The sequence below is a fragment of the Nyctereutes procyonoides genome, unplaced genomic scaffold (assembly GCF_905146905.1).
Source record: "Nyctereutes procyonoides isolate TBG_1078 unplaced genomic scaffold, NYPRO_anot_genome, whole genome shotgun sequence".
NCBI classification, from domain to species: domain Eukaryota; kingdom Metazoa; phylum Chordata; class Mammalia; order Carnivora; family Canidae; genus Nyctereutes; species Nyctereutes procyonoides.
The window spans coordinates 31,360,726-31,384,015 of NW_026575052.1; the positions used below are offsets into that span (position 1 = coordinate 31,360,726).

General features: G+C 42.6%; 1 non-coding gene across 1 annotated transcript; it reads left to right on the top strand.

The window, feature by feature from the left end:
• The first annotated feature begins 16,156 nt into the window (after positions 1-16,156).
• Positions 16,157-16,265, top strand: LOC129514353 (U6 spliceosomal RNA). Its single transcript, XR_008665414.1, has one exon. It is a non-coding gene; the product is annotated as a U6 spliceosomal RNA (small nuclear RNA).
• Positions 16,266-23,290: the final 7,025 nt, after the last annotated feature.

The window sequence follows — 23,290 nt, forward strand, 5'->3', positions numbered from 1 at the left end:
GAACCCAACATAGGGCTCAATCCCAGGACCCCAGGATGACCCAAGCCAGAGGCAGACATTTAACCAACTGAGCCACTCAGGTTTCCCTCAATTAAAATTTTTTTGTGAAATCTAGCTGGCTGTTGTGCTTTTGAATCTTCACCCTGCCATTCAGGATACTGGCTACCTCTCCCAGTCATGGAGCAAGAGGAAAGGCAAGCTGGCTGTACGCTCGTCCATCTACTCGATGGACAGGACAAGCTGAAGACAGGATCCCGTGGCACTGGAGACTCTGGGTTGATGAGGGTTCATAACCAGCATATCTCTTTGTGATGATCTGGGCCACAGTCGTCCATCGTGTTCACACGGTACACATCTCTGTCAACCCTCGAGCTCAAATGCTGAAGCACAGCGTTGACAGTTTTCTCTGATTTACCAGTCTGGTCGAGTTAAAAAAAAAAAAAAAAAGGAAGGGAAGTGCTATTAATTCATTAAATCATGACTTGACTTTCCTGACTCCTGACTTGTCCTTCCTGACTCCTAGGCACGTTAAAGTGCTTCCTGCCCTTCTCTATGTGTTCTGAGTGATGGTTGATAACATGTCTGAGAATTGCATTGTCCATCCCTGCCCATTTTCCAAGATTCTTCTGAGATAACAAATAGCGTGTTTTTTTTTTTTTAAACACCATATAGGATGGTGTAATAGACTAGGATGTAGTTTGTTGGGGCCAGGAGGTTTGTACTCCTGTTGTGAACCCAGGTGCTCTCAGAATCTCTCCACCGGTTTGGATTTTTAGGTATCTCATCCAAACACTTGTTCTACTCTTTCCTGTTTCATAATCTTTCCCTTTGTTACAAATGAAAGATGGAAAATAGGAGATGAAGTGTTCCACACACCACCTATCTGGCCCTATTGTTGACCTGCCACTTGTCTTGTTCTAAACACTCCTATATAATGTCAAAAAGTCATCCTTAACATTTAAAAGTTTGTAGTAAAAATTAAAAAAAATAAAAGTTTGTAGTAGACCACTTGGGTTTACAAGGAACTGTGAGTTATTCAACATTTCTGATCTTCAGTACATTGCTTTAGACTGGCCTGGTGTAGAGTGGTCTATGCTTTGTAGGGTTTAAAGTGAAGCTCTTGGCTTAGCGACCCATGATTTAAACTCAGACTCAAAGAAAGAAAAATATTTCAAAAAATTTCATTGCTTCATTAAGTTTCCTACACTTGGGATAGAACCTGAAGTCATTTGGCTACGTGAGGGTGTTGGATTTTTCCCACGTGCCTCTCTAGCTTCATTCTCTGCCTTTCCCCATACCATTCTCTGACATGCCAGGCTGTGTTGCCTGGATTGCATCAAAGGCACTCATGTTCCCTGCCTTTCTGCAGGAGATGAAAAGGGAGGGAGAGATGAATACAGGTCAGGGCATTTATTTCTCTGGTTCCTACCTGTGAGGTGGCCACAGGCTGTTGTGTCCCCCAGCAGGACATCCCTGCTCTTGTCTCCTTGGCCTACTTCCTATCACTCTCTCTCTTCCTAGGTTGCAGCGAGCTCCCCTTCTCCTTTCCTCTTTGGGGATACTGACAGCTCCATTCCAACAATCTTTCGTGGCTCCCTTACACCCACTCACCCTTTCGGAATTAATTCCTTGGTTAGTAAAACCTCTTCAGATTTTCCTAATTTGAGGATATCATTCATTTTTGTTTGGGGAGACAGGAGGACCTGAACAGGTACAGAAAGTTTGAAACAAGTCTGAGGGAAGGTGCTTCCGTTGTGTCAAGTTGTATTGGACCATATGTCATAATATCCTTGGGGACTCTAGGAGCTGGCCATTTGTAGAAGTTTTGCTGCATCAGAGTAAAAAATAGAAATATTTGAGGATTTATTTATTTATTTTTAGAGAGAAAGGGAGAGGGGAGGGCAGAGGAAGAGGAGAGGGAGAGTATCTTAAGCAGACTCCTTGCCCAGTGTGGAGCTCGACGCAGGGTTTGTTCTGACAGTCCTGAGATTGTGACCTGAACCGAAATGAAGAGTCAGACACTTAACTGACTGAGCCATCCAGGTGCCTCAGGAAAATCAAGTGAGATTTTCTTCTTGTAAGAATACCTGGAGGGGCACCTGGGGGGCCCAGTGGTTGAGTGTCTGCCTTCCACTCAGGTCATGACCCTGGGGTCCCGGGATCGAGTCCCATATTGGGCTCCCTGCAGGGAGCCTGCTTCTCCCTCTGCCTGTGTCTCTGCCTCTCTCTCTGTGTCTCTCATGAATAAATAAATAAAATCTTAAAAAAAAGAATACCTATATAACTGGGATTTCATACTGCAGAACAGATTACTGATATTTTTGCTTCCAATCTGCTAGATAAAAATTTAAAAATTTATATTTTTTCAGATCTATCAAATTAGTGATTTCCAGAACGTATAAGAAACTCCTAAAAATCAATATGAAACAGACAAAATCATAGAAAAATGATCTAAGTTACAGATTGGAAATGCATGCAAAAAGGTACTCAACCTCACTAGCAATCTGGAAAACACAAACTAAAACAAGAAAGCATTCCACATGCATTAGAATGTCAAAAATAAAAAAAGTCGTATAATGTCCTGTGGGAAGTGAGTTTGAGTGTAAGCTTGTACGATGCCTTTAGAGATAATTTAGCACCATTTTGTAAAGTTTAATGAAGCATGCTATGAGATCAACGATTCTATTTGTACCTACACATTAGTTGAAGAAACTTTTTGCATATTTACACCAGGGGACATGTAAAAGGACGTATACTGCAGTATTTTTGCAAAATAATAAAATTGGAAATAAGGTATGTTGAAGTAATAGAAAACATATATTGGCCTCTGCCCCTGGACTGAGCTCCTAAAACCCTTGTTATTTCTTAAATGGTAAGAGTGTTAGGAACATCTCTTATTCTAGTATTTGTCCTTTACCCCAGTTCCTGAAACAGGGTACTAAATCCCTTTGAATTTCCTGGGTGACAGGAGGGTCTTTTGTTCTAAGGAGGCTCCTGGGTAGATCTCGGATGGGAGCTGGTCACCACAAAGACCAACCCATGATTAGAAGCTTGGAATTTTCAGCCCTACCTCCTACCCCTGAGATGGGAAAGGGACCAGAACTAGAGTTAATAATTGATCATGCCTGTGTGAGGAAGCCTCCAAAAAATGATGGGAGTAAAGGGTTTGGGGAGCTTCCGGAGGAGAGAACACATACTCAATGGGAGGGGGGCACACACCAACCCCACGGAGATGGAAGCTCCGTAGACCTCCCCCTACGTATCTCATCTGGCTGTTCTTCTGTGTCCTTCATCATACTCTTTAACAAACGGGTAAACAGAAGTGTTTATCTGAGTTCTGTGAGCTGTTCTAGCAAGTAATCAAATCCAAGGGGCAGAAGGTCACAGGAACCTCCACTTTGTAGCTAAATGACATACAGGTCTGGGTAATCTGGGAACCTACTCTCAATTGGCACCTGGAATAGGGGAGTCTTATGGGCCGGAGCCCTTCACCTGTGGGATATGATGTAGTTTTCAGGTAGCTAGGGTCCTAACTGAGCTAAATTGTAGGACACCCTTGGGTTCCGGTCCTCCCAAATATTCTCTCTCAGCCCCCTACCTCATCATGGTTTGCCAGTTCTTCTCTCGCACAAAATCTCCCATCAGGAGCTTTCTCCTTATTAGGCAATGGCCAAAGTGAGCACACAGCACAGCCTTCTTTTTAAAAAAAATTCATTTTTGAAATATAGTTGATAGACAATGTTATATTAGTTCCAGGTGTACGAGCCAGGGATTCAATAGTACTAAATATTATGTAATGTTCACCGCAATGACTGTAGTCCCCATCTATCAGCACACGAAGGTATTTTCATCCCCGTGACTTATTCATACCTGAGACTTTCCTTTTGGTTTGTTTTTAATTTATTTTTATTCCAATTTTTTTCCAATTTGTTTTTTTAAAAAAGGTTTTATTTATTTGAGAGACAGCACGAGTGAGGTGGGGAAGGAACAGAGGGAGAGGGAGAGGGACAAGCAGACTCCCTGCTGAGCACAGAGCCTGACTTGGGACTCGATCCCAGGACCCTGAGATCATGACCTGAGCCAAAGTCAGGCACTTAACCGGCTGAGCCACCCAGATGCCCCCATACCTGGAAGTCTGTACCTCTTAATCCCCTTCACCAATTTTGCTCATCCCACCAACAGCTTGTTCCCTGTATTTGTCTTTCTGGTTTGCTTGTTTTGTTTTTTAGATTCCACAAATAAAGTCATACGGTATTTATGTTTCTCAGAGCAAATTCTTTTTTTTTCTTTTTAAAGATTTTATTTATTTATTTATTTATTTATTTATTTATTTATTTATGCACTAGAGGCACACCGAGAGAGGCAGAGACACAGGCAGAGGGAGAAGCAGGCTCCACGCAGGGAGCCCAATGCAGGACTCGATCCCGGGACCTTGGGATCACGCTCTGAGCCGAAGGCAGATGCTCAACCACTGAGCCCCCCAGGTGTCCCTCCATAGCAAATTCTTGTACTGAATTCACTTTCTTTTTCTTTCTTGTCCTTTTCTTTATTCATTTCCATCCTCTTTTTTTTTTTTTAAATTTATTCATGAGAGACACAGACTGAGAGAGAAAGAGGCAGAGACAGAAGCAGGTTCCATGCATGGAGCCCGATGTGGGACTCGATCCCGGGTCTCCAGGATCACGCCCTGGGCCCCAGGCAGGCGCTAAACCGCTGAGCCACCCAGGGATCCTCTCCACCCTCTTTCCAGTTGCCCCATATTCCACCAAAATTTTTCCAAACCCCGATGTACTGTGACTTACATTTAATTAATATTTCCTCCCATCTCTCAAAGAGAAAGTGCAATTCTGTAATTCACTTTTGAAGTCTCACCTTCCTTTTCTGCTGCTGCCTCAAGGCCCCCCATTCCCTCCACCCTGTCCCAGCCCAGCATTTTGGGGCGCATATCCTCACTGTGCTCTCTGCATTTCCAGGTAGAGGCTGCGATTTGTTTAAATCTCTTAGATTTGACAAGCTGCTTTAGTTCTAAGATTGAGAGGCCAGAGTGGCTTATTCAAGAGTAAAAGTTTCTTTTAAGTCAGAGACACGAGGAATCTTTGCAACGTGCTTTTCTAGGCACCTGAGTGTATCCTCCCAAGGTCATGGAAATGAGGAAGGAAAGGAGAGAGACTTCCACTAGCTGAGATGGTCTTAGGAGTTCGGCTCCTTATCACATCAGCACACTCTCCTGTACTGGCCTTCTCTGAAAAAGGATTTCACAACATGTGCCACCTTATAACTCAACAAGTGTCGTTATTTCCTGTCAGTTTAACTTCTCCAAACTTTGGCTTAACAATAACCAGAAATTCTCAGAAACAGGAGGAGCGTGCAACCCTAGTCTTCCTCATCATCATCCTGTTATCTCCCTGGATTTCCTGAAACAATACAAATGGTTAGCTCTCAGCAGAGGCCAGAAGTTGGGACAGGGAATGGCCATCCCTCCATGGCCCTGCTGAGCTGGGTCCCTCCATTTCTTAGTCCTGCCAGCACTCATGAATCTATTATTTGACACTATTAGTGTATTTCTTTGTGACTGACATTTCCTAAATGGTTTCCTAAATTGTTTCCAACAGGCTGTTGTTCTACATCCAGTGGCAGCTAAAAAAACCCCAAAAACCCAAACCAAAACCAAACAACAAAAAACACAAAAAGGTGCGGGGCTGTGATGACTGGTGTGTTGGCCAAGCCAAGGAGAGAGAAGTGGTGCCCTTGGAAGAAGGCTGACCTTTCCCAACTCCAGGGTGGACGGGATCTCTAGGCGCAAACAGATTATCTTATTTTCTGTTTTGGATTTGGGAGTCGTTCCCTTCAGATAAGCATGAAGAGATCCTTCCTAGCTGCCAACTTGATGATTCTGCCTAAAGTCTTGTAAACGACAACTTTGTTTATTAATGGAATCGTGCATTTGAGAGTGAAAAGTCCCAGTGTGTCCAACTTTCTGATTTTGGAGACGAGGAAAGAGGCCCAGAGATGGTAAGTGATCCCCCGATAACAGTAATATTATTTTATATTATGAAGCTCAAAAGCACCATTGCCTTCGTTTTACAGAAGAGAAAAGGGATGATCAGAGCAGTGAGGTTGACTGGCCCAGGACGGCAGAGAGGCTGCACTTGAAGCTGGGTCCCCCAATGCCCACTGGGATGCTCTTTGACAGACACCATAGCCTCTGGGCAGAGGAGGTGACTTTTGGAAATAGCTAGGCCTGCTGCCCAGAGCCCCACTTCACTTTTCTGCCTACACCTGCTGATCCAGAACAGTCCTAAACGTGCAGATGCGATTAAAAAATTCATTTGTATTTATTCGTTCTTCATTGGTGAAGCACATGGTATGTAATTCAAAGGGCACAAGAGGGCAGATGGTGAAAAAAAGTTTCCCTCACGCTCCTGTTCCCCATGTGGTTTCCCTCTCCAGCTTCCTGTGTGTCTTTTCAGATATGTGTTACTTAGATAAGCAAATACATACATATACATTTATACATTTTTAAATAAAAAATGGAAGCATACTGTACCCTGTTTTCTACCTTGCATTAAAAAAATTGATATATTTTGGGTATCATTCTAATCAGTGCAGACAGAGTTGCCTCCTTTTTACTGGCTGCAAGTAGTCCACTGGAAGAGGTAGTATAACTTACTGATCAGTCCACTCTTTTAAAAATTTAATTTAAGGGGGCACCTGGGTGGCTCAGCAGTCGAGCATCTGTGTTTGGCTCAGGTCGTGATCCTGGGGTCCTGGGATCGAGTCCCGCATCAGGCTCCCCGCAGGAAGCCTGCTTCTCCCTCTGCCTCTCTCTGTCTCTAATGAATAAATAAATAAAATCTTAAAAAAAAACCCAAAACTTAAAAAAAATTTACTTTTATTTTTAAATTTTATTATTTTTTATTTAAATGTTTTCAATCCACTCCACTCTTGATGCACATCAAAGTGGTCTCCATTATCAGGCTGTTGCTATGAAGAATACAGTATATGGGGCAGCCCTGGTGGCCCAGGGTTGAGCATTTGCCTTCAGCCCAGGGTGTGACCCCGGGGTCCCGGGATTGAGTCTCGCATCGGACTCCCTGCAGGGGGCCTGCTTCTCCCTCTGCCTGTGTCTCTGCCTCTCTCTCTGTGTCTCTCATGAATAAATAAATAAAATCTTAAAAAAATACACTATACATATTTTTGTATATATTTATTAGAACACCTAGCAGAGGTTGGTAATCTACAGCCCGTGGGCCGCTTCCAAACTGCCTTTTGGTTTTATAAATACAGTTTTATTGGGTCAGAGCCACGCCTGGTCATTTATGCATCATCTGTGGCCGCTTTCATGCTACAACCGCGGAGGTGAGTAGTTGCAATAGCAATGCATGGCCTGGAAGCCAGAAATATTTACTACCTGCCCCCTCTCCCCCCATTTTAAGATTTTACTTATTTACTTGAGAGGGAGCAGGAGCAGGAGCTGCAGGCCTGGATCTAAGGATGCTCAGATCATGACCTGGGCCGAGGGCAGATGCCTAAGCAGCTGAGCCACCCAGGCCCCACTTCCTGGCCCTTTAGAGAAAAGGTTTGCTGGGCTCCGATCTACAGGATAAATTCCTGTTAGTGAAATTGCTGGGTTAGGAGTTTCTCATCTCGGCCGTGCCAGTTAATGGCCCACTTCTCCTCACAGAGGTCGTTCTTGTTGATTGTCCCGCTGGCAGCGTGTTTTCCCTCGTTTTTGCACCAATGTAGGACGTAGTCATTGGACATTTGCACCAATGTTGCCAGTCTGATAGGGAGAAAAAAATATTTCTCTGGATTTGTTTTGCATTTCTCTGCTGTTGAGTGAAACCAAGCATCTTTTTTTCTGGTTGGAGAAAGGTGACACCTGTGAGGGAAAGAGAAACAAAGGTCAATGGTCAGTCCTGGGTCTCCAGTGTAAGGGGACTCGCACCACTGAGCACATTAGCAGAGGCCCTCACCACCACTGCCAGTGTTGGGGTCCCCTGACCCCCAGCCCCTTGCCTCCTTCCTGGCCCGAAAGTGGGTCCCGAGCAGCACCTGCTTCCTCCTGTTGCCCTGATCTGGGTTCAGTCTCCGTCTGAAGTCTCTGGCTTCAGTCTAGGGGAAGTGGAATGAGACTGTGGGAAATTCCTGCAGCTGGGGAGGCTCTTCAGAAGGTGCTGTTCAGCCTCAAATTGATGCCATGACAAGTGCTACCCAGGGTGGGAGGGGGAGCAAATCCACTTTTTTTTTTTTTTAAAGTAGGCTCCATGTCCAACGGGGGGCTTGAACTCAGCATCCGGAGATTATGAGTCGTGTGCTCTCCCAACTGAGCTAGCTAGGTGCCCAGATCCGCCCTCGCTTGGGGAGGCAGAGAGGAAAGTGCTTCTTGCCCCTTGGGGTTCCGACTGTGCTGTTGAGGATGAGTGTTTGGTGTTGGGAGGCAGCAATGGGTGAGGCAGCCAGGGGCTAGGGGTTCCTGCCACACTCCAGAGGCATCTGCCCCTCTCGCTGGCAGGCAGGGAGGGAGGCAGGGAGGCCCAGTGTTTTGAAGGCCCAAGTTCCTTTGGACATTTGTCCATTAGGTGAACATTTGCAGCTCCTACTTTTTCTGCTGTTTAGAATGGAGAAGGCTCCTTGATGGGGCGCTAAGATGCTCCGGCTGTGGGGCCAGCTGAGTCTTTTTTTCTTTTTAAGGATTTTATTTATTTATTCACCAGAGACACACAGAGGCAGAGACAGAGGCAGAGGGAGAAGCAGGCTCCCTGTGGGGAGCTGGACGGGGGACTCAATCCCAGGACCCCAGGATCACGCCCTGGGCTGAAGGCAGGTACTCACCCGCTGAGCCTCCCAGGCGTCCCCAATGGGTACAGCTCCTCAAATTTGGAAATCGATTGCTTTGAGAATAAAATTTTCTTCCAAAAAGACAGGAAGGGACTACATGTAGGTCACAGGTGGTGAGGCTGAAGTAAGGCTCCTCAGCAACTACCTAGATCCTTAAGATATGGCGAGGCTGTAATGACATTTAAATGTGTAAAAATTAGATTTTTAAGTCCCCAGAGAGGAACTTCTGGAAAGGACCGTGCTGGAAATGTGCTCAATTAATCAATCATGCCCAATCCATTTAATGGAATAGTATGAGACCATTAAAAGAATGTGGCACATCCGTATGTCCAGATATGGAAACTTCTCCAAGAAATCAGTAAACGAGAACATCAAGGTAAGGGATGGATGGTAAATAAGTGCCTGGGATCAGGGTTTCTAGAAGCAAAGAGAGACAGAATTCTTGTGCTTCAAGCAGGGGTTGCTCCCAGGAGAAGGGGGGGATGGAGGGATGTGGGGATGGGGAAGGGCGAGGGACAACAGCCCAGCAAGGTGTCCAGGTCTCCTCCACGTCAGCTGTAGCCTGGCCATGCCGGGAGCGCGGGGCGTGTATTGCTCCCCTGTGCTGGCTGCAGGGTGCAAGGGAGGGTGGGAGGCTCTCCGCCAAGGAGGGCGAGCGCGGCAGGTGCACCGGTCAGGCCACCTGGGCAGAGCTCCCGCTGGACCTGCTCCAGAGGAGATGCTGCCCTTTGTGGGAAAGGGTAGAAATGCCTAGAAATATGCTTGTCTGTGTGGAGACTGAGAGCAGAGGCTCCCATCCTGGAGCCCAGGGAACCCCAAGTGCTTCTGAGATAGGAACCTAGTTCAATAGAATTGGATTCTTTTTAATCCTCTGTATTTTGATCCTACGTGTTGTCAAACATTGTTCTGAGGGGCATCCACAGGCTCCCTGGACGGCTCAGGAGCACGTGGTGCACGCACACGAAGACATTCGAGAAGGTAGCAGGGCCTGCTTTGTGGGCAGGCCCGGGTGGACTCTTAGGGGGGTGGGCTCAGTCCAGGGCAGTCTTTGTACGCCCTTTTGCACTACTGGAATTTTTGCTGTGTACATGAATCAGATTTTTAAAAAGATAAGAGAAAAAAAAAAAAGAAAGAAAATGTATTTTAAAAAGAACTGGGAGGAAAGAAGGGGGAAGAGCAGATATGGGGGAAAGTATCCCTCGAATGAACCTGATTGTTCCTGTGTTTTCTTTTCACTCTCATTTCCTGGGTTTTATACCACTTCCCCAACTGCTTGCTTTCCTCTTCAAAAAGTCCTGTCTGTCTCTCTAATGCTTGTTTGCGATTTTGAACCTGTTTTTGCACACTTGGGTGGAATCTGCTGAATTATCTTTTACTGATTTTTGCCCAACTCTTTTTTTTTTAAAGATTCATTTATTCATTCATGACACACACACACACACACACACACACACACAGAGGCAGAGGGAGAAGCAGGCTCCCCAGGAGCCTGATGTGGGACTTGATCTCAAGACCCTCGGATCATGACCTGAGCAGAAGGCAGATGCCCAACCACTGAGCCACCCAGGCATCCCTTTTGCCCAACTCTTAATCGAATGATAGCTAAAGTGGATCGTCATTGTTTAGCCTATATACCTACTCTCGCCAAATAGATGGCTTTAGTCTGTATGATTTTTTTGGGTCAAAAGCATGTCTTCAGATGGAGAAAATATTTTCGTGATGAGAATGAATTTGGGGGGTGGTTTCATGCTCAAGATGGAGGTTTTTAATCAGAACACATTTGAGGACATTAGGTGTCTCCTTTGTTCACAATATACTTCCAAAGAGTCAAGATGTACTAAATTCTACCTCTCAGGATTTTAAAATGAATGTGCATTCTCCACCACTTCTGTTGCCAAGGGAGCTCACATCTGCCCTGGAAAACCTTCCCGTGGAGCGATGTCAGCAGAGATAAATGAATGAGAGTACATGCGGTTCTGTAATAATAGTGCAATTTGGCTAAGGGGTGACATCATCTTTTCACTGTTGTATCTGCCAGTCTAAGTAGCAATAAGTCCAGCTGAGCTCGAGAATGAGTTGCAGGGAGAGTACACGGGCAAGGTGGGATGAAACAAAACATGGAATGGAAAATTAAATTTAAAAAGAAGGTAGCTTTGAATAGATCCAGTCCACGATATAGTTTTTCTTATGTATGGTTCTGATTTAATTACCACATCATAATTTGCCATCATGTTGGCTTATGTGGAAAGATGCAAAGCTTCTTTCCTAATGGCTGTTTTGCTATAATGCACATGGGTACCACCAGAGTATAAATAGGGACGTTGGAATTGATTTTAGTCTTTAAAGGGCACATTTAAATGCTGGCAGATAAAATGCCTTTATCAGTTCAATCTACTCACTGCGATTCCACATGCCTCACTGGTAACACTTGAAGGAGGGTTTGCTGGGTTTTATTTGGATATGGAGAGAAGAATATCACCATCCTTCGTGCTGATGCACCCTGGACACATTTTGTTTCTGGGAAGGAGCAGTATACGGCTCTCTGTTGGTTCTTGGAGGGCTGGATCAGTATTTACTCATTTTTTTCCCCTCCAAGTAACAGCTTTATTGAGATAGAATTCACATACCGAAATATTGCTTCTGTTTGCTAATTTTTTATATTCCTGTTCTCTAATGTCCACGGGCATCGGATGATGAATTTCTGCAAAGGCACTGGTAGTGGTTATGAGGAATAAATACTGCAGATGAATCAAATCAAAGAATCAGATTTCAAGGCTGGATTAAGGAGTCATGAAAAGGAGAGGCAGAAATGAAGGACACAGAGAATTCTAGAAGTAAAATGAGCAATTGGTTATTGAAAAGAAAATCTTCTGCCATTTGAATAAAGACCCAAGTGCTCTCATTGTTGGCTCCCCACATGGCTGTGTCTGTTTTGAACAGCAAGTCGCAAGATCAAGACAGTAGAAGGAACTTAGACTTTAACTAATTAGTAGTAATGGAAATACACCCAGAGATCAACAACGAATTTCCTAGGCAATTTCATTTCCAAAGCACATTCGCATGTATCACAGGTGAAGTGTTTTCTACAAACACAATTTTTAACATAGGATTTTATTTGCAGAAGCTTTTTTTGTGGCCTAAGGAAGAAACGGCTCATTGAAACAGAACTTTGTTGATCTGGTTACCAAGAATTCTACAAAATGAAGAATTCTGTGGAACACATGGGATCAGAAGTTCCTGAACACGGAACAGGCATATCTGGTAATGAAAATGTTTTTTGGTCCGGTATTCTGTTTATACTTTAAAAGTGTAAGCTAAGACCCCACCAAAGCCTGGTAGTGAGTATTATCCTCATTTTACTGATGAGAAACATGCTTCGGAGAAAGTTGTGTTACAAGTGACAGAAAATTCAACTCAAACTGGCATGAGCAATAAAAGGTATGTGTCTTTCCACACGTGTACGTGTTTGTGTGTTTTGCTCACAGAATTGAAAAGTCTAGAGCAGGGACCAGCTTTCAGTGTGTTCATTTGATACCATCAGGGCCCGATTTCTCTAGACAGCCTCAGTTCTGTTTTCCTAAAATATATTTTTCTTCTAAGACCAGCTTTCCCCCTGAGGTGGCAAGATGGTTGTTAATAACTCTAAATCAAGTTGAAAAAAAAAGAGTACCTCTTTCTGGCAGTCCCAGCAAAAGTTTAGTGATCATGTCTCATTGGCTGTGATTGGGTCACATGATCATCCCTGAATTTACTTACTGTGGCCAGAAGGTTACAGTCCTCTGATTAGCCAGGTTGTAGACAATAACTCCCAGGCTGAATACTTGGAGAGAGGGTGGGATGGCTGTCTGTAAGGGCAGGGAGGCATTCACCCAGATTTTATTGAAATGTAATTGATAGATAACATTGCGTAAGTTAAAATTACCTAATTTTGTATTTCCAGTGTAGGCTGATTGAATGTTAATCTGATATTGACATGACTTTTTTTAATTTTTTTTAAATTTATTTATGATAGTCACACACACACACACACACACAGAGAGAGAGAGAGAGAGAGAGAGAGGCAGAGACATAGGCAGAGGGAGAAGCAGGCTCCATGCACTGGGAGCCCGACGTGGGGTTCGATCCCAGGTCTCCAGGATCGCGCCCTGGGCCAAAGGCAGGCGCTAAACCGCTGCGCCACCCAGGGATCCTGACATGACTTTTTTTAGATTAAAAAAAAAATTTTTTTTTTTTTTGGAACTGTCTTCTAAACTTTTTGAGGGTAAGGGTTATATTTTGATAGTATTTGTGTCTTTGTGCACAGTGTTTATAGCATGTTTGTTTTTCCTTTAATAAAAATTCAGGAGATACTTAATTGAGTTATTGAAATAGTTTTCCTGGTGAGATTATCAAATTAACATGTACACTGCTATGGGAGCAGCTGGTTACTGATTCCTTATCCATCATGGTGAAAGAGAGGAGGGGAGGATGGAGAATCCATTTCTATAGGGCTTTCCAGTAGATTCTTTTCAGAGCATTTAAAAATTTGCTTCAAGGTTTCAGCATATAAATATCAGAAGGCAGGTTGACTAACATGTTACTCTTCAGCATATCACATATAGCCAAGGACGTGATGTTGGAGTCAACATCCATGAGAAATCTTTTGGAAGAGGAGACATACAACCGTAAAAAGTCAAAAAGAATAAAATCAACAAGAATTAAAATGCAAGAGAAAGACTTTGATTAAATTGTGATGTTTCAGTTGCCTATTGCTATGTAACAAATTGCTCCAAAACAGAGTGGCTTACACCACTAGTCACTTATTATGTCTCATTATATGGGTTGCCTGGGCTAAGTGTGCTGGTTCCTCAGCTCCATTTGGTGTAACTGCAGTCACTCATGGAGCTGCATTCAATTGGGAGCTCGGCTGGGGCTGGAACTCCTGAGAAGGCCACTTACTGTTGAAAGTTTCTCTTCTTGTGATGTCTCATCATCCAGTAGTTGGCCTCACTTCTTTGCAGTATGATGGCTGGTTTCCAAGAGGAGGAAACAGAAGCTGCCAGTTCTCTTAACTGGGCTCAGAAGTGTCAGGACATCACTGCTGTTACATCTGTTGGATAAGCCAAGGGACAGGGCAGTCACGATTACAGAGTGAAGAAAGGAAAGTAGACTCCATCTTCTAATGTAAGAAGAGTGCAGATGGAGGGGAAGAATTGCTGGTGGCCATACTGGGGTACTTTCTACTATACTTATTTAGAGATACAGCTGGCACACATGGTAAGAAGTGGCGATGCCTTTGGGCCATCTAAACCTAAGCCTAAAAGCAACCCAAGATCCATGCAATGGAATACCATTCAGAAATAAAGAGGAGTGAAATACTGATACATGTACAACATGGGCATACTCAAAGCCATCATGCCAAGTGGAAGAAGCCAGACACAAAATACCATGTGTTGTATGATTGCATTTGTATGAGATGTCCAGAAAAGACAACTCTAAGGAGACAAAAAGTAGATTAGTGGGTTCCTGGAGGTAGGAAAGGGGGTTAATTGCCAATGGACATGAGAAATCTTACTGGGGGTGATAAAAGTGCTCTAAAGCTTATTACGCTGATGGCCCCATAATTCAGGAAATTTAATTAATATCACTGAATTGTACACTTAGGAGGAGTGAATCTCATTGTAAGTAAGTTATATTTCAATGAAGTTGTTAAGAAAATGCAGAATGGTGGCCTTTCATTCAAGAGACATATTCCTGAAGGCTTTGCATAATTAAAATCTTCAGAAGGGAAGGTAATTTCCCCACCGGAATGGGTAAAGTGGAGGGGATATATTCTCAAAGTGGAAAGCCCCACAACCTATTTTGGCTATTTTTGCGCGAAGTGCTTTTGTTCTCTTAGCCTTACATCGTTCACACAATACTGTCTCCTAATTTAATAATACAGTATATCAAGGTTAGTATCTGGACTCCTTCCCTTGCTTTTTGGACTGGATTAATTTCCAGTCCAAAGTCACTGATTTTCCAGTGGGTTTTTTGGTAATAGTGCCATCACTTAAGGAAACATCGGCATGACACTGTTGAAGACTATTCAAAAGATTTTAATTAAAAAAAAAAGATTTATTTATTGAGAGAGAGAGAGAGAGAGAGAGAGAGAGAGAACAAGCAGGGGGAGGGGCATAGGGAGAGGGAGGAAGAGAGAGAGAAATCTCAAGCCGACTCACCACTGCGGGCTCCATCTCAGGACCCTGAGGTCATGACCTGAGCTGAAATCAAGACTTGGATGGACGTTTAACCAACTGAGCCACCCAGGTGCCCCAAAATATTTTAATTCTTAACAACTGTCACATTTAAAGTGAGGGCACAACCGCTACAGAAACCCCTGGTGGAGGCTTGGGTGTACATGAGTGACGGTTTCTGCTGACCAAAGACTGCCAGTGTTTCTGTTAACCACTCAAAGCAACACTTTCCTAGGCATGAACCCACATGCGGTCTGCAGGTCACTCAGCCCACCCATCTTGAAATTTTGCAAGCATCGACAAGTTTTTACATTGAAGGGGGGACTTCACATTGTTTAGAATATTACCCACAAGGTGCCACTTTGTTCTTACCTCTGTGTCGCACCATTTGATTCAGTTCGAATCACCAATGATTCAAATTCCCATGAGATGCAAAAGCACCACGTTATAGAGTTGGTGACAGTGAGGACTTGCCAGCCTGGCCTTCCCGTCCCCACCGTGTTATTGCGATGGGAAAGCCTCAACATGAGCATGTGCATTCCAGATGGCTCACGGGCCTTTAGGATTTGCTTCTCTTCAATTTGTAGGGAGTTTGCATCCCATGAATTTGCATTAAGTTTCAGGTTAGAGTCAATAATCCTAAATACCAAACAAAACCTGTCTGATCCATTCAGCCTCTGAATCTTGTCGGAAACTCCAAAATTGGCTTGGGTTTTCTTCAAGGATTTATGAATCTGGGCTGAATTTGAGGTTCATAAAAGGACTCGGCCAGAATTGCTTTAGTCTGGAATTTCAAAAGAAGTGTTTTGCACATTTCTTTCAAAACACATCAAACAAGTCGTCAATGTCTGCTGGATTTATGTCCTGCTCTTCCTAAATACTGGACTATCCATTTTGGGTCTTTGTTTCTTCGTCAATGTTATGGGTTGAACTGCATTACCACCCCCCTCCATTTATATGTGGAAGTCCTGACCCCCCATGACCTCATTATATGGCCCGATTGGAGATAGGATTTTATAGAGGTAATCAAGTTAAAAATAAGTTCTCTAGAGTGAGTCTTAATCCAATTATACTGGTGTCCTTATGGAAAGGAGGAATTGGTGTTCGCTTCGGCAGCACATATACTAAAAAAATGGAATGATACAGAGAAGATTAGCATGGCCCCTGCGCAAGGATGACACGCAAATTCGTGAAGCGTTCCATATTTAAAAAAAAAAAAAAGGAAAGGAGGAATTGGGATACAGAGATATGCCCATAGGGAGAACATATGCGAACATCAAGGTAGAGATCAGGGGTTGATGTATCTAGAAGCCAAGGAGTGCCAAAGATTGCCTGCAAACTACCAGAAGCCAGGGGAGAGGACTGGGACAGATTCTTCTTCCCAGCTGGCAGCAGGAACCAACCCTGCTGACACCCAGGCCTCAGACTTCTAGCCTCCAGAACTGTGTGATGATAAACTTCTGTTGTTTAAGTCATTTAGTATGTGGTACTTGGTTACAGCAGCCCTACACTAGCAGAGTAGCAAAATTGGTGAAATAAGAAGGTAGACAAATGACATTTGTTTTGGGCCTTCAACAAATCCTTTCAGTGCATTAAGTCAGTTGATTTTCAACAGAAAACTCACAACGGTAGGCATCCACTTCATCGTACACATGAGGAAATGAAGACCGAGCAGCTTGGCCAAGATTGCACAGCTCATTACCTTTGCTGATGCTGGGACACAGATGGCCTCACTCCTAGTTCAATCCTTTGGTGCTTGTTGGTGGCAGAGCTTGAGAATTAGAGGCAGGATTAACAGAAATGATCTTAATCTACAATACTAGCAGTTGAATGAGATGACGGGTTTGTTATTCTCAGTGTGTCAGGCACTGTTCAAGGCCTTGCCAAATGAACCCACTCATTTACTTCTCATAACAACCCTATGAAATAAGTGTTATTATTCCCATTTTTTAGGAAAAAAAGTGAGACACGGAGAGATTATGTAACAAAGGAAATGTTTCCATGTGAATGAATTCCTAGAGGGGAAGTGGAAATTTGCTCAATTTCTATGATTCTCTCTCTCTCACATGTCCAGCATATATCAGATCATATATCATATATACATCATGTATCAATTGTGAAAAAAAAATTCAAGAGACTTTACCAAAATATCAGGTCAATTATTTTAATATTTTCAGAGTACGTTCTCTAGGCTTTTTTCTATTTGCATAAAGAGTCTTTACATAGGGCAATCATAGCATGTATAAAAATTGGTATTCTGCTTTCTTTCATTTTTCTATGATACTAGAAGCCTTTTCCTTGTTTTAATGCAGGTCATATCTGCTGTGATCACTTTATTTTATTTTTTAAGTTTTTATTTATTTACTAATCTTTACCCCCAACATGGGGTTTGAACTCATGACCCTGAGATTAAGAGTCAAATGCTCTTCCAACTGAGCCAGGTAGGAGCCTCTGCTGTGATCTTTTTTTTTTTTTATAATTTTAAAGATTTTATTTATTTGAGAGAGCACACTCACGAGTGTGAACACAAGCGGAGGGAGGGGGAGAGAGAGGAGCAGAGAGAGAGGGAGAAGAGGAGGGAGAGGGAGAAGCAGACTCCCTGCTGAGTGGGAGCCTGGTGTGTGGGGCTGGATCCCAGGATCCTGAGATCATGACCTGAGTTGAAGTCAGACGCTTAAGTGACTGAGCCATCCAGATGCCACGTTGCTATGATAATTTTAATGAATACTTCAGAAATTCTCTGTTAAGCCACAGAGGCTCTTCTTTTTGGAAGGATTGAAGAATAACCTGACTATACTTGAGGAAAAAGTCAACCTGCAATTTGAATAGGTTACTTGCAATTTTATGTTTCTATGCTTTGGTGCTTAATTAGCAAAAACTACTGATGTTTGTTGAAAACTGTTCCAGTTGCTACTGCTGCATAATTCAGCATCCCAAACTTGCTGTAAAACACAGAAACACAGTAATTTTATTATATTCATGGATACTGTGGGTCCAGAATTCGGAAAGTGTATAATCAGCACAATGGACACAGCTTATTCTGTTCCATGATGTCTGGGGCCTTAGCTGGGAGCACTTGGAGAAGAGGGGCCAACTTGACGACAATTTGAGATCATCCAAGGGTGATCTACACTCACGTGTCTACAGGGTGAAGTTCACTATTGACTGAGGACTCGGCTAGAAACTTGGCTGGAACATCTAGAGCTTTCTTCTTTGTGCTTGGACCTTCCCCTAGCATGGTAGTTGGGTTCCAAAAGCAAGCATTCCAATAGAACCAGGCAGAAGCTGTGAAGTTCTTATGAACTAGTTTTGGAAGTACATAGTGTCACTTCCACCATTAGTCATAAACCCTCTGACCTTCAAGGAGGGGCCTGGACTCCCATGCCTTGATGTGAGGAAAGTTAAAATCACAATGAGGACTTGTAGGATGGGATTTATTGTTACAGCTAGTTTTGAAAAATGAAACCTGCAACAAAGTCCTTGAAGTAAAACTCTCTATTTGTGATTTTGTGTTTGCTCTTATAGTTTTTGTGAATAAATATACTTAAAAAAATAACTGTGCCTCCCCTTTCTTTATTTTTTTCCCTTTTTAAAATCTAGATTGACAAAACGTGGCTTATTTGGTATTTAACCCTTAATGAATAGTTGCTGAGAGATCGAACTAATCCTGGTTTCACCACCAACTTTATGACCTTGGACAAGTGACTTCTCTCTTTCCCTTTTATTTTGTTTTTTTTTTTTGGATCCCAGTGTAGTTAACACACAGTGTTATATTAGTTTTAGGTGTACAGTGTAGTGGCTCAGGATCTCTATATATTACTTAGTGCTCAGCAAGTTAATAGCCTTCACCTATTTCACCTGTCCTTCCCACCCACCTCCTCTGTGACAGGTGACCTCTCTTGACTTCTCTGTAATAACTGAACCTACCTCATTGGGCTGTTGTAAGGGTTAAATACATTAATGCCAGTAAAGCACTTAGTAGGATACCTGGTTTGGTTTATAGTGAGCACTCCATAAACAAACAGTAACTGTTGTTGTTGACGTTATTGTGGTCCAAGTATGGATGGCTTATGTAATTTTTTTTCCACAGCTGATATAAGGGGTGTTTTGAACTACTGCTTTCATTAAGAACAAACAAACAAAAACTTGGTTTCACCTTGTAAAATTTTGAACAACCTTAAGGGAAGATGTGGGATAATAAAGAGTTGATTAAAAAAGGCAGCAGAATGAATTTAACTGGAACTTGAAGAATAATATGTAGAATTGGTGTCCTGAGGGTCTCAAAAAAATCCAAACGGAAAGGGAGTCCACAGGATTTTAAATGGAGGAAATGGGGCCTTTGAAGAGTTGATTTTATAATAAAATCTCCAGTGGTATCACCTGGGACTTCCATTTCCATTCCTCCACCACTCACCTCTTAGAGATTCAAGTCAACTAAGCTCAGGCCCATCTGGCACCCTTCCTGTGACTCTTTGCTTGTCCTTGTTTGTCTAAGACTGGGCTCCCTCATCTTCACTTGTATGTCTTCCCAGGGCCATCCATGTTTTACCTTCTACATTCTCTTGGAGAAAAACATTGCCTTTTCCAGCTTTTACAAGAAATTGAATCCCACAGAGGACATTTATCATGATTTTTATGGGTCTATTAAAGACTGAGGCTGTGTGTGTGTGGGGGAAAGGTTCACTTTGTAGAGCATTTAAGAGCTTGTTCTTGCTTGCCTCTTCTTCATCTCTCATTCTTTACCTCTTGCAAGACTGAACTCCAGATACCAGACCCTCCCAGACTTGAGTAGCTCACTAGGAAGCATAGTCCAATTGACCAGCTAGAGAGAAAAGGAATGGAAAAACTTAAACCAAGAAAGCATTGGAGAGAATCGAAACAACATCTTCACATACATGAAGTTTGATGCTGTTTTTAACCATGGAAATGCAGTTTGGCTGGAATATGCTGAAGTAAGCTTTATACACATTATCTCATTTCATCCTTCATCCAGGACAATAAAATGAGTACTATACCCCCATTTTACAGATGAGGGGACTGAGGTCAAAGAAGAGAAGGAGACAAAGTTATCTGAAGCCACGATGTTTAATTGCAGAACCTTCCCCTTTAACTATTATTCTGTTCTATATTATTGTTAACTCTGTATAATCTTTCCTGTTACTGGGCTAAGAATTTTTCAGATGCAAATGATTTTAAGGAGGAGTTGTGTACACTATATGATCTTCAGGAGGTTTTTTTACTTTTTAGAGGGAGGCGTCTATGATCCCCTTTATTGATAAATTGGTGCTTTTCTGATTTTGCCTTTTCAAAGTGCTTTTTCTATACTTACTGAAAAATATTTTAATAGAGAAATCACCAATGTGTAAGAGTTATAAATGAATCAATATACCATAAAAGATGTTCATTAGGAAGATAAGACCTCCTTAGTTTTTTGGTAATTATTTTATGATATTTCTGATTAATGATTTCATTTGTCCCATTTCAGTGTTCAGTGGTCTTCATTTGTTAGTGTTGATTATAGGATGTCATGCCTCGTTGGAATCTGACTCTTTTTGACCAACAAATGTGAATTAAAATCAATAGAAATGTCATTAGCATCCCAATATCATGAAAGATAATACAACCATTTCTCATGCATTCGGTTTATTAAAATTTGCTAAAGTGTGAAATATGTAGGACAAGTAATGATGTTTTAATCTTTCACCAAGGTAACAATTGAAAGCTGATTGATTCCATTCAGTAATTATAAAATCAGAATGATGGAAGATTGTAATCAAGTAGGATTCATTCTCCTACTTTGTCACTCCTCCATGCAAGATAAAATTCTCATTTGCATCATCTCTTTTATCTGAAAAGAAATCAAACGTCTGTTTGGTTCACTAAATCTAAGAGATAGATAATAGCCTTTCCTGACTCTGGAGGGGATGGTGAGGCAGCCTCTGCCTACTAATAGAGAAGAGGGGACAGCCTTTCCTTAAGACTAGATCATCTCTGTGAGAAGAGCCAACTCTGTGGGGATCTAAATATTCAAACTATAACATGCATCCAACTTTTGCATGACCTACCAAGAGAGGTAGGGGCTTGTCTGTTTGGGTCCTGCTCTTCCTGGCTTCCTTAAGACAGCCCTGGATGAATGTAGCTGACTAAACATTATAGGTTCTCAGTCAATTCAGTTGGCTTGTATGGTGCTGGGGGGGAGTCTTTCCTTATTCTAAAAAGGCTGGCAAGAATCCTAATTTCCTTGTCTTTGAAGATACAGGAGAATTACCATCATCCCAAGGATACACAATTGTTGGGTTGGGTTTAAAGAGTGGGGAAGAGAAGAACAGAAGGGTCAGGAAAAGGGAGGCAATTGAGTCTATGCTGGCAAACATAAAATGTAGAAATTCAAACCTTGGAAGAGCAGGTGACCAAGAAATTTGGCAGGTGCCAATATCCATCATCTCATGGGTTTGGTTGGTGGCTTTGAAATGGAGGTTGGAGAGTAGACTGTACTTAGCTATCATTGTTACATAAAATGGAACATGCCATCAGCTAACTTGGGAACAATGAACTCTTACTGGGAAAATAGAAATTCCTCAGGGAAGTCTTTCTTACTGTACATGGCTCCTTCCTGCCCCTAATTAGATTAGGGCTCCTGATCTATATGTTGTCAAAGGACTCCATGCTTTTCCTTCATAGTACTTTACACATGATCATGTTTGTGGGATTATTTGATTAATGCCTGTCACCCCACCATTAGACTGAAAGCTTCGTGAGGATAGGGACGGAGTGCATGCGTGCTTTTTCTTCGCCATTGCACTTTGAGTGTGGTTGAATTAATGTTCCTGGCATCTGCACCAAGTCTCCTTTCTCTTTCAAGAAGCCCCACTAGCATAACAACTTGGACGCCTTGTTAGGAAGTTTTTCGTTCATTGACTCAAAAAGCTGTGTGTCTCTTGGACCTTCTGGTTCCTACTCTGCTAGCCATATTGATTTATCATCTATGGGACCTGATTATATGCCACTTAGAAGTGGCTATAACGCATCACACAAGTTAATCAGGAAGTATTTCCATTCTCAAAGGACGGGAGGCTCTAAAGACTTTTTTTTACTGAAGTCGAGGATACGGAAGCTATGCCCTAGGAATGCCTTTCCATGGCTGAGGGAGTCAGGAGAAAACATTTGCTATACAAATATCTACTTTTATTGTTTTGTTACAGTTGCTGACCTTCCAACAGATTTTCTGTGGGTAGTAGAGCATTGTGAAAAGGTTGTTATTTTTGGAGCCAGACAGACCTGAATCTGAATCCCAGCTCGAACAGTCACTAGCTATGAAACCTCTCATCAGTAAACTTAGGAAAATAGTGCTTGTTTTGCAAGGCTGTCCTGTGGACTAGAGATACTGTATTTTAGTGCCTGATACGGTGGCTGATAGATTTTAAGGACTGAATACATGGCAGACTATAGGGAAGATTCTTATAGCCAAATTTTTAAATGTGAAAAAAGGCCACAGAAACCAGATAATTCTCTGTAAAAGTCCACATCAAACTGTGTGATAGTGTCCAGGAGGAATGGATATAGCTTTTAAACTCCACGGAGAGACAGTCTTTTCAGAATACTGGAGAAAGTTTAATATTCAGGAACATATGGGCATTGGTTCTACCTTCTTCACTACCCAAGACATTGCTTTGTTGATGAATATATCACAGAGCTACAAGGACTTGGCATTGGATCCCATTTCCCTTAGATGGAGATACTAGATTATTAGTGTGAGTTCTGAAATGCCAGTGTAAGCCCCAAGTTTCAAAGCTTGGCAGAAAATTTGGTGGTTTTTCTCATCCTTGGTAGGACCTTTCCTTGCCTGCAGAATGTCTACACCAGATGCAAGCTCTATAGGGGAAAGAGAAAAGCTAGACCAAAATACACAGTATCTAGTGCTGTTGTGGGAGGAACTTTTCTTCTGTGAAGAATTCTTGGCCAAGAATATTGGGAATTTGAGGCACATGTGCCAGAAGTGTTTGCGGCTGTTCTGAGCCCTCTGGAAACGCTGCAGCCCCTCAGCCCTGTGGTTTTCATCCTGGCCGCACAGTAGAATCACCTGCGGAGTGGTTAAAGAGAGACTGATGCTTGGATCTCTTCACCAGACCAATTAAGCAAAAATTTTTAGGAAATAGGCCCACACATACATATTAAAAAAAAAAGAAGTTCTCTAGGTGATTTAATGTTCCAGGGTCAAAGGTCACTGCTGGCCC